Source organism: Bos mutus, chromosome 17 (assembly GCF_027580195.1).
Source record: "Bos mutus isolate GX-2022 chromosome 17, NWIPB_WYAK_1.1, whole genome shotgun sequence".
Lineage (NCBI taxonomy): Eukaryota > Metazoa > Chordata > Mammalia > Artiodactyla > Bovidae > Bos > Bos mutus.
In genome coordinates this window covers 56,481,835-56,493,975 of record NC_091633.1, presented here as the reverse complement: position 1 = coordinate 56,493,975, position 12,141 = coordinate 56,481,835, and the positions used below count along the sequence as shown (strand labels likewise).

The window sequence follows — 12,141 nt, the reverse complement described above, 5'->3', positions numbered from 1 at the left end:
TGTTGTTGAACAGGCTTTTCTCTAGTTGCAGAGAGTGGGGTCTACTCTAGTTGGTTAATGGGGCTCTCATTGCAGCAGCTTCTCTTGTTGCAGAGCACAGTCTCTAGAGTGTTCGGGCTTCAGTAGCTGCAGCACGTAGGTTTTAGAGCACAGGCTCAATATTTGTGGCACATGGGCTTAGCTGTCCTGTGGTATGTGGGATCTTCTTGAACCAGGAATTGAACCTGTGTCTCTTGTACTGGCAGGCAGATTCTTTACCATGGAGCCACCAGGGAAGCCCACTATTTGTATTTTTTAATGTTCATTTATCTTTGCTTACTTGGCTCAGTTGGTAAAGAATCTGCCTGCAGTGTGGGAGACCTGGGTTTGATCCCTAGGTCAGGAAGATCCCCTGGAGGAGGGCATGGCAACCCACTCCAGTATTCTTGCCTGGAGAATCCCATGGACAGAGGAGCCTTGCGGGCTACAGTCCATGGGATCACAAAGAGTTGGACACAAGTTAGGGACTAACATGCTGTTCTGTGCTTTGTATTTAATTTAAGAGAGAAAACTCCTGGTCATTTGAGAGGCAAGTATTTTTTCCATGCTTACCATTCTCCTTTAGAATTTCTCCAGAGTTTTTCTTTTGTTTTGGCTTGTATTTTGGCGAACCAAAGGATTTCTTTTAATGAGTCAGAGTTACCTTTTTTCTCTCTCTCTTTTAGATGCTGGAATTGAGCAATAGAAAATGTTCAGCTAGATTCCATTTTTCTTTTTAAGTATTTACCTTTTTTCTCTCTCTCTTTTAGATGCTGGAATTGAGCAATAGAAAATGTTCAGCTAGATTCCATTTTTCTTTTTAAGTATTAAGTCATTTACAAATAACAGCTTTACTTACACTTTTTAAAATTTCATACCTCAAATTCCTTTGCCTTTTTTGGTTGTGTTAACTAATATCTCTGGTACAACATCACTAGCAAGGGTGAGAGGTAAACACAATTATCTTGTTTGTTCTTTGAGCATAAATAACAGAAGTACCTCTAGCATTTAGCCATTATGTTTGTGTATACGTATGTGTGAACATACAGTTTGTTGTTTTGTCATGGTAATAAAATGTTTGACTCTTTCTTTATTGAGATAGCTCTCTTTTTTAAAACATCCAGAATGGTTGCTAAATTTTATCAAATGAGTTGAAATTAACATATGATTTTTCCCTTAGATCAACTATTACGATGAAATATTTTAATCGACTTCATAATCTTTCATCCTGGAATGAACTTTACTTCATCATGAATACATAATTCCTTTAATGAGCTGCAAATAATTTTCTGAAAAGTTTTTCATTGATATTCATAAATAAAATTGAAAATAGTTTTCTTCTTGTGAAATTTTTAGCATATTTAGGTGTCAATGATAATCTCCCTTCACTAAAACAAGCTGAGTTTATATTCCTCTGGAAGGGTTTAAATCACACTGAAGTACTCTCTTCTTTTAAAAAATCATTAGATAGGGTGTAATATACAAATGATGCATACTGTAATATCTAGGTAACAATTAATATGTTGAGGTACAATTTTTAAAGATACATTTAATATTTAAGGGAAAAATAAAGAGTGAAATAATATTAATTAATAAATTAGTAGAGGAAATAAGGATAGCAAAAAATTCATTAATCTATATAAAGTCAAGAAAGGAAGGATAAAACTACATAAAGAGATGAGTCAAGTGGAAACAAATAGTAGGCTGGTAGATATGAATCCAACTATATCAGTAATTATATTAAATGAAAATGGACTAAATATGTAAAAGACTAGGATTGCCAGATTAAGTTAAAAACAAAAATGTAAAACAGCTACCTCTTGTTACAGGACACACACCTGTAATATAAGGACAATGTCAGGGTGAAATGGAGGGGAAAATATGTATCATGCAAAGACTGAAAAAAATAAGCTGGGGCAGCTCTACTAATGTTGGATAAAGCAGACTTGAAGGCTAGTCACTTACTAGAAAGATAGGCGGGCATTTCATACCCTGTAAAAGGTCCATCCACCAGGGGGATATCATGATAAAAAATGCAGCCTCCTAAAAATTATAGCTTTAAAGTTTATAAAGCAAAGCTAAGTAGAACTAGAGAAAAGAGAAAAAGGCAAATTCACCATCATCTGGGTGACTTTAAAATATCTCTCTCAAAAGCTAACAGAACAACAGAGAAACAAAATTCAAGGATAGAGTAGGCTTGAAAAAAAAAAAAGCTTGATCTACCTGACATGTATGATGCATTATACCTCAAAATGGAAAAATTCACTCTTCTACTTCTGGAATATTTGCCAAAGGTGACCATGTGCTGGACCACAAAGCAAGTCATTATATTTAAAGAACTAAAATTATTCAGTGTTTATTATGGGATATAATTCTGGCTGTGAAATCAATAATAAACTCTTAGTTTGTTTCCTCAATTCTCAACTGTGTGAAAAATAAACAATAGACTTCTTAAAGAACTCACGAATTCAAGCAAATAAAAAAGATATGACGTCATCATTAGGCACAGAAAAAGGATTCTAGTAAATGGTGCACTTCCAAGAAAGCAAGAGAAGGTAAAAATGGGCAGCCGCAGGGCAGGGGCGAGCCCCTAGAAGGAAGTGCCCAGGCAGGCTGGCCATTCTTAAGTGCACGGAGCTACACAAAGGGCACCTTTGCAGTCACCCCCAGGCAGAGGAAGGGGCAAGATTTGCAAGAATGTGTTACTAACTCCTACAACCCACCGGCAAAGATTAGCCAGACAGCCTGTTAACTTGCCGACATTTCCATCAGGAGGAAACCCCATGCAGGAAATCCAGGATGTGAGCTGGTAACCCACCCCGTCTGTCACTGAAGGACACAGCCACTTCGTACCAATGCATTTCCTTCCTTTTTGAAAAATGTGCTTTCTGAGATCTGTCCGCTCACGGAGACAAAGAACCTTTCCCCGTTTCCCCTGGCAACGACTCCTTGCTCAGGCTCAGTACCCACACAGAACTGGGCTCTTTCTTTCCCCTTGGTGATTGCTGACAAATGTCATCACAGGACCCCCTCCGTACTTCCATTTCTCTCAGTCCCTCGAGGAAACTTCCTGGCAAATGCTACCAGCCTCAGGTGCTTTAGTCTACAGCCCACAGGTTTGGATTTTACAGCTTTTCATTTTAGATTTTACAGCTTTTTCACTATCTGAGTTTTGTTTACACTTAGTTTGTGAGTCTTTCCCCAGTCCCATTCTATTAATACATGATTTCCAAGATGAGAATTACATTTGGTCCAATCCACTGCTCATCATGGAAGCGGGAAAGATTGCTTTAAAATTGTTAAATGTCAGCACTGAAGAGAATGTAGTGTCACCAAAACTCACAATGGGATGATGAAGACATAAATCTGTACATATTTTCTGGAATATGTCTGAAGTACCATTTATAACTTTAAACATTTGAATTTTCCTAGAAAATTTTCCTAATAAAAATTTCAAAAATCTGGTCACAGATTTATTAAAAAATATACTTACTGAAGTTTTCTTTTAATAACCACAAGTTAATGACATTATAATAGGTTACGATATATTTAAATTGAAGTATTACATACACATGAAAAATAATATCAACTTATGTAATATCACAAGGAAATGTCACAGTTTGCTGTTAAACAAACAAGGTAAATTTTCAATATTTTTTATATCAACCATGTAGAAAAAAATAGCCCTGGAAAGAATCATGTAATAATCTGCCTCTTAGTTACTGCATTACTGGCAATGTTTCTCTCACTTTATACTTTTCTGTACTCTTCACTCTTATGATAGTGAGCACATGTTACTTTGATAATCAGAAAGATAACAAAACAAAAATCTTGAGACACTCTTCCACAGATAAGAACAGCTATTGCAGGCCTCCACAAACCATCAAAAGGGTTGTTTTTAAGGACCCCAAAGGACGCTGCTCTGCATTTTTATTAAGAATCCCTAAACTCAAGAAACCACCTGCTCAAAAACTAGGAATAAAAAATTCCAATAAACAGAAAGTACTTTTGTTATGACTTCAAAACAACTGAGGGGAATATCCTGCTTAATTTCTTGCATATTTCAAGTATGATTTCACTTAATGAAATTCCCCTGGTTTTTGCCCCAGAATTGATCATAATGGAATTTTTAAAATAACATGTTTATTCATTTTCATAATCAGTGACAATTTAGAGCTATGTTGCTGTGACAACAATGTCCCAAGTTCTATTCCTCAACATCCAAAGGACTCTCCAACTTCTTCTTTGAGCCTTCAGTGATAGCAACACATAAAATAAACACATAAAATGTGTTTATCTCTAAGATTGTCAGTAAGTTGTTTCTCAAGTTTAGGGAATTCTTAATAAAGATTCTAGGAAACAGAGCAGTTTCAAAGAAACACATGAAGTTAGAAGATATGTCTTACTTTTTAGGTAATTACAAACGACATTTTCTTCATTCTTTTTCTTTCAATTTATATTTACTTTATTATTTTATTATGCCAGAAATGATTGCATAAGAAAGGAATTACTTTTTTCCCTCTTAGGATTCTTGTAAAGGGTTTCACTTTTCATAAACCCCTGTATTTACTCTACTGCATATTCTGATCTAAACACATGATACAGAAATTTTTCTAACAGAGTTATAACTGAAAGTAAAATTAAATCATGTGTTCACTTTATCAAAAAGAAGCTAGTTCCTTGGATTTCCATTTCTGTGACTTTATTTTGTTTAGTTCTTGAGACTACTTGATTTTACATCGCTCTCACTTTTCAAAAGTTTCAAATAGTCATTCTAGAACTCTAATCTATATTATTCTCTGATCTCCTTACCTTTGTAAAATCATTCAGAGATTGGATCGCTGTATTACCTTTATTATCTAATTCTAAGAACACTAGTTTCTTTAAAATTGACTTAATAATAGCAAAACGTGAGAGGCAGAATTTCTTCAACTAATATGCCAAGGGTTGGCAAACTGACCCACAGGCCAAATCTCACTTGCCATTTGTTAAGTTTTGTTAGGATAAAGCCATGCCCATCTATGTCTATACTTTCCCAATACTTTCAGTATATAGGGGAAGAGTTGAGTAGTTGCAAGAGACATCATTTGGCTTGAAAAGCCTAAAATATTTACTGTCTGGCTTTTTTCGGAAGAAAATTTGCCCACCTGTTATGTGCAATGTTCTCTGTCCTCAGAAAATGCTTTCAACCTTCTATGACAAATGGCATTTTAGTTTTTACTAAGATGCTCACTTCTTAAAAATCTCAGGTACATATATAATATCCACTAGTTTGCCACATCTTCATTATTGTTAATTACATTATTACATAAATGGGTCTATACTGCATGATGTAATTCTTGAAACCTTACTTACATGACCTCCTATATGCTGGCTATCTGCTAACATTGACTTCTTGACTTCCTGTGACATCACCAACATGGCACATGATGAGACATTATTTTGAAAAGCCACGTGACCATATGTAGGAATGGATTCTGTAGGAGTCAAAGGCAGGATAAAGAGATTAAAAATTATGTACTGAATAATCTTCCCTTCCTTGAATTTATAATTACTTCTGCATCTCATGATGCTGGAAAAGACAGGAAGACTCATATGGAGAAAGCTTCAGAAGTCAATAGGAAGTTTTTAAAATTAATTGTCCCTGAAATCTTCAGTCTTCCTCATAATTTAACTCACATCCATGTTGAATATAGCTGCTTCATTTGGGAAAAGAAATAATCAGACATTATTTAAAAGGAAGATTTTTTTACTCTTGCCCTGGAACTGGTGATGAGAACCAAATATTGGGGATAAAGAAGCATTAAGCTGCCCTACATTCTAAAGAGAGTTTTGTAGCTATGTCTAGACACCTACTTCAGGGAGAATTCAGAGGCAGGCAAACCCTTACTCTACTTCTACTTCAACACCATCAACTCCAAGATCCCACGACTGGTCCATATACAGAAGACTAAAATCCTAGCATGGGAAGTGAGAGGCAATGATTGGAATCACCAGTCAGCAACATGACAGGAAGTTCTATGGGACTATACACAAGAGACACTGCATTATAAACTGAGCTGTGTCTCACCAAAATTCTTGTGTTGAGGCCCTAGCCCCCATTGTAACGGCATTTGAAGATGGGGTTTGGAAGGTGACTAGGGTTAAATGAGGTTATAAGGGTGGGACCCTCATGATGGGATTATATGGAGTTATGAGAAGTGGTATTAGAGCACTTGTTTCCTTCTCTCTCTACACCTCATGAGGACACAGCAAGAAGGCAGCCATCTGCAAGCCAGGAAGGGAGGCCTCCCCCAAGGAACTCAATCAGCTGGCATCTTGATCTTGTGCTGTACCCCCAGGGGAGGGATCTGAAAGGGCAGAAAAAGCCCAATTCTGGAACCTTCCATAGAGAATGTAACAATAACCTGTTCCTGTTAGCTCAGAAGGGAAGCGACAGCTAACAGAGTATAGCCTAGTTAAGTCAGGAGCCATCTGGTATGTCTGTCCGTCACCACCCTTTTGGCCCTCAACTTCCAGTGGTTAAAACCAGAAGGAGGTTTGAAGGCATGAAAATGTTGACCACACCCTCTTCCCTCAACTGGTTCCACAGGCCTAACTTGAGCTGAGTGAACATCATCTGGAGATTAGACTGGAATTTTAAATGGATTAGACAATTCAATAATTGGAAGTGATCAAGATGCCACCTGATCTGACAATTTTGTGAATGGATACTTACAAATGGATTATGAGAGAAGCTGTACCTGAAACACTGAAGAGTCAGCATACCTAGGTCTTTGATACCACGTGTTATGAAGGAAAAAGGAAGAGGCAATGACTGTTCAACAAAGAGTAACTCATTTTGGATCACTTTAAGGCAAATTCCTATTCTATCATTTCTCCCACTTTCTAGAATTCACTTTTCAAGTTTATTCCCTTTCAAATTCCCTTTTTAACAATCTTTCACCTAATCCATTACTATTATATAACAATAAGAATAACAAGAATTCTTATGAAGCTTTTTGTTGAAAGAAAAAAAGGTTTTTGAGAAAAATGTTTATTCAACTCAAAAGTTGATCTTAAGACACAGCCATTAACAAACCTTTCTCTCTCTTTCTCTGTCTCTCTCTCTTTTTTTTTTTTTGCTTTCTCCTCTACATCATGTTCATACAACAGCCAACTCCTTAGTTCTGGTTTTACTTCCTACTTGTATTATCTGTATGCAGGTCAGTAAGCAACAGTTAGAACTGGACATGGAACAACAGACTGGTTCCAAATAGGAAAAGGAGTACGTCAAGGCTGTATATTGTCACCCTGCTTATTTAACTTCTATGCAGACTACATCATGAGATGGATGAAGCACAAGCTGGAATCAAAATTGCCAGGAGAAATATCAATAACCTCAGATATGCAGATGACACCACCCTTATGGCAGAAAATGAAGAAGAACTAAAGAGCCTCTTGATGAAAGTAAAAGAGGAGAGTGAAAAAGGTGGCTTAAAGCTCAACATTCAGAAAACTAAGGTCATGGCATCTGGTCCCATCACTTGATGGCAAACAGATGGGGAAACAGTGGCTGACTTTATTTTGGGGGGCTCCAAAATCACTGCAGATGGTGATTGCAGCCATGAAATTAAAGGACGCTTACTACTTGGAAGGAAAGTTATGACCAACCTAGATAGCATATTCAAAAGCAGAGACATTACTTTGCCAACAGAGGTCCATCTAGTCAAGGCTATGGTTTTGCCAGTGGGCATGTATGGATGTGAGAATTGGACTATAAAAAAGGCTGAGTTGATGCTTTTGAACTGTGGTGCTGGAGAAGACTCTTGAGAGTCCCTTGGACTGCAAGGAGATCCAACCAGTCCATCCTAAAGGAGATCAGTCCTGGGTATTTATTAGAAGGACTGATGCTGAAGCTGAAACTCCAATACTTTGTCCACCTGATGCAAAGAACTGACTCATTTGAAAAGACCCTGATGCTGGGAAAGATTGAGGGCAGGCAGAGAAGGGGATGACAGAGGATGAGAGGGGATGGCATCACCAATTCAGTGGACATGAGTTTGGGTAGACTCCAGGAGTTGGCGATGGGCAGGGAGGCCTGGTGTGCTGCAGTCCATGGGGTCGCAGAGAGTCAGAAACGACTGAGTGACTAAACTGAACTGAACTGAACTCTATTATCTCAGAATTTATTCTTTGAGATTTTTCTTGGATATTTTCCCATCCACTCTATAAACATGCATCAACTTGATCAGGAACACCTAAGAGAGATCACTTCCTTGGGCATTTTCCCTCTGCAACCAAGAAATAAGCTTCCTGGATAGGCACCACAACTGAGAATTCCACAGAATGTGTGAGAATGAAATCAGCAAATATGCTGAAAGGCACAGGATGAGCACGCAGACCCATCTGATCCTCAAAAGGAAGGACCCTGAGAGCTGCTATGACTTTTGGCTACCTCCTGGGCTTCCCAGGTAACTCTAGTTGATAAAGGACCCACCTACTAATGCAGGAGACATAAGAGATGTGGGTTCGGTCCCTGGGTTGGGAAGATTCCCCTAAAGAAGTAAATGGCAATCCACTCTAGTATTGTTGCCTGGAGAATCCCATGGACAGAGGAGCCTGGCAGGCTACAGTTCACAGGGTTGCAAAGAATTGGACACGACTGAAGCAACTTCACACGCATGCATGTTTACCCTTTTAAGCTTCAAAATAGAGGATGAATAAAAACACCTACATCTCTGATTTAAAGCTAGATAGATCCCTGCCTTTCATGTCCTCTGTTGGCTAATGTTCCAATTATTAGCAACAAGGGATAATGTTTCTAGAAAAGAGGAGGCAAGCTTCTTCAGGAAATACCTAAGAAGAGGTAATCAAAATATTTAAAAACCAAATTCAACTCAGTTCTGCTGCCATTTGCCCCAATAACCTGCCTCAACTAATGCAACACACTCTTGAAAATGCCCTAACAGTGCATGTCCTCCATCTCCACACTGCAGTTAAGGCTGACTGATCCAGATCACTGGCCTCTCTGTGGCCAAATGCATGTTTGGGAAACATTTTTGTCTCTTACTTTGGACTTCAATTTGTACACACTGAAATGGAATAGAATCAAAGAGTGTTTGATACTCCAAACAACTTCCATCCAGGCATCCGTGTTTCAAAGAGGATAAATGGTTCCCAAAGGAAATGCCTTCCTCTGACCAGCAAAGCCATCTAAGGATTGTTATGCCCTTCCATAAAAGATGTAAAGAAGCTCGGCAGAACTGTCGTGAACATGGAGGCAGTCGTCACACTAGCTGAGAGCTCAGAACTGAGTCTCTGCAGAGATGCCCTCCATGGACCCCTCTCTGGGGACCTGGCCTCCTTCCCTGGAGTTGGAGCACTCCTAAAGGGTCGTCAAGCTTCAGAGAACTCCTTATGGGATTGACTGGCTGTCTTTGCTCCAACTGCACCCCAGTTCAACTTGTCCTTCTACCCACTTACTTCCATCCCCCTCATTTCCATCAGGTGTTCCTGAAGACACACCCCATGAGACTCCTGCATGTACATTCCTGTCTCAGAGTCTGCTTCCCAGGGAAGCCAATCTACAAAAACATTATACTCTCTTAGCTGAGAAAATGTATGGTTGAGAAACACTTGGATCAACCCTGCTTAGATTGAGGAGAATCTCCTTTAATTTGACAATGTGCACTGTGAATCTTCAATGAATATCCAGAAGTTATTTAACCACAGAACGCTCTTCTTACATCGAACATCTTCTGAGATCCATACTCTATGGAATATGCTCTGGGAAACATGAACGCAGTTCACTCTAGCTCACATGAGAATATAATTGGTTAAGTTCCTCATGTCAATCCCTCCTGTAATGGCAAAAGAAGGGAAATAACAATGGGGGAACAATAAAGAAAACAATAGAGGAATGTTTATATAAATTATGATATTTGATGAAATATTATGAATCTATAGAAAGAAATAAGAAATTCTTTAAGTTCTAGAATGAAAAAGTATCTGAAGTATATATTTTTAGTCCAAACAGCAAGGTTAGCTGACTGTGTGTACTTGTTCTTAAAAAAGGGAAGGATTAAATATATGTGTACATTTTCTTCTGCATGCATTAAATATTTGGAAAGGCATACATTAGAAAATGATAGCACTAGTTGTTTCTGTAGAAGAAAATTAAAAGCACTTTGACTTTTTCATTTTAAACCATGGAAATAGATGACCTCTTCAAACAATTAAACTATTACAAATTAAAAGCAAAACACTGCAAAATATTAGATAGCAGATATTTAAATACTTTGTCTAATCATATATGAAGAAACTCTGGAAAATGTATAACATCCTCTACAAAGTTACTTATACTGGGAGCTCCTTGAAGACATGAATCATATTTAATTCATTTATTCATAATTTCCAAAGCCCAATGGAGTGCCTGAACCAGAGAAGATGGTAGATCATTTGTTTGTTTTTTAATTGAATCCTACTGCATCTATATAGCAATAGATTTAAAGCAGTCCTTCCTTCCTGAAAAAAATTTTTTTTTTAATTTGAGATCTAGGGAAATTCTAAAAATGGAGAAAGACTAGCACATTCTCTTAATGTATTTTCCTGGTTTGGTTTTCCCCTTATAAGCCTACAGTCAGCAACACTTAAAAGTATCTGAAGCAGCGCTGTCCAATACAATGACCACTAGCCACATGTGGCTATTTACATATAAATGTAAATTAATTAAAATGAAATGCAACTAGAAATTCACGTCCATAGTTGAGCCAGCCACATTTCAAGTGCTCAAAAAGTCACACATGGTTAGTGGGTACCATATTGGACACAGCAGACAGAGAACATTTTCATCACTGCAGAAACTTCTGGATAGCACTGTTTGAGGTATAGTACAGAAATTGATTTTGGACATTAATGGATTGAATTCCAACTTAGGCACTTACTAGAAGTACAGTTTAGGGAAAGTTGATCTCTCAAAGCCTCAGTTTCCTCATCTGGAGAATAGGGAAAATGAGAAAACTTATGTCATTGGGTCATTGTGAGGCTCAAACGAGCTCTTTCATGCAGATTTCACAGGACACAGTGAACACGTAAAGTGTTACCTCTCAGTGACTAGCACTACTGTGAATATTACACCTCACCATGAGCCAGTCATCTTGTCCCTCCCAAACAGGCTCTTCCACCCCTCCCACAGAGTAGCCTTTAACATTCTCACAGTCTAGCTCAGTGCTATTCAAATAGCAGTTTTACCAGACCACCTGACCTGCCTCTTGAGAAACCTATATGCAGGTGAGGAAGCAACAGTTAGAACTGGACATGGAACAACAGACTGGTTCCAAATAGGAAAAGGAGTACGTCAAGGCTGTATATTGTCAGCCTGCTTATTTAACTTCTATGCAGAGTACATCATGAGAAACGCTGGGCTGGAAGAAGCACAAGATGGAATCAAGATTGCCGGGAGAAATATCAATAACCTCAGATATGCAGATGATACCACCCTATGGGAGAAAGTGAAGAGGAACTAAAAAGCCTCTTGATGAAAGTGAAAGAAGAGAGTGAAAAAGTTGGCTTAAAGCTCAACATTCAGAAAACAAAGATCATGGCATCTGGTCCCATCACTTCATGGGAAATAGATGGGCAAACAGTGGAAACAGTGTCAGACTTTATTTTTGAGAGGCTCCAAATTCACTGCAGATGGTGACTGCAGTCATAAAATTAAAAGATGCTTACTCCTTGGAAGAAAAGTTGTGACCAACCTAGATAGTATATTGAAAAACAGAGATATTACTTTGCCAACAAAGGTCCATCTAATCAAGGCTATGGTTTTTCCAGTGGTCATGTATGGATGTGAGAGTTGGACTATGAAGAAAGCTGAGCACCGAAGACTTGATGCTTTTGAATTGTGGTGTTGGAGAAGACGCTTGAGAGTCCCTTGGACTGCAAGGAGATCCAACCAGTCCATCCTAAAGGAGATCAGTCCTGAGTGTTCATTGGAAGGACTGATGCTAAAGCTGAAACTCCAATACTTTGGCCACCTCATGCGAAGAGTTGACTCATTGGAAAAGACTCTGATGCTGGGAGGGATTGGGGGCAGGAGAAGAAGGGGACGACAGAGGATGAGATGGCTGGATGGCATCACCG

The 12,141-nt window shown here is 38.3% G+C and overlaps 1 protein-coding gene across 4 annotated transcripts in view; it reads right to left on the bottom strand.

Moving 5' to 3' along the window:
* IL15 (interleukin 15) overlaps positions 1-12,141 on the bottom strand; it is a 94,640-nt gene that overhangs the window by 58,914 nt on the left and 23,585 nt on the right. Inside the window, exon 2 of one of the 4 annotated variants that reach the window (XM_070386580.1) lies at positions 5,374-5,495. The exons of the other annotated variants lie outside the window; for them this stretch is intronic. The gene's annotated coding sequence lies outside the window, so the exon portion shown is untranslated. The remainder of the gene's footprint in view (positions 1-5,373; positions 5,496-12,141) is intronic. 4 annotated transcript variants of the gene reach the window in all.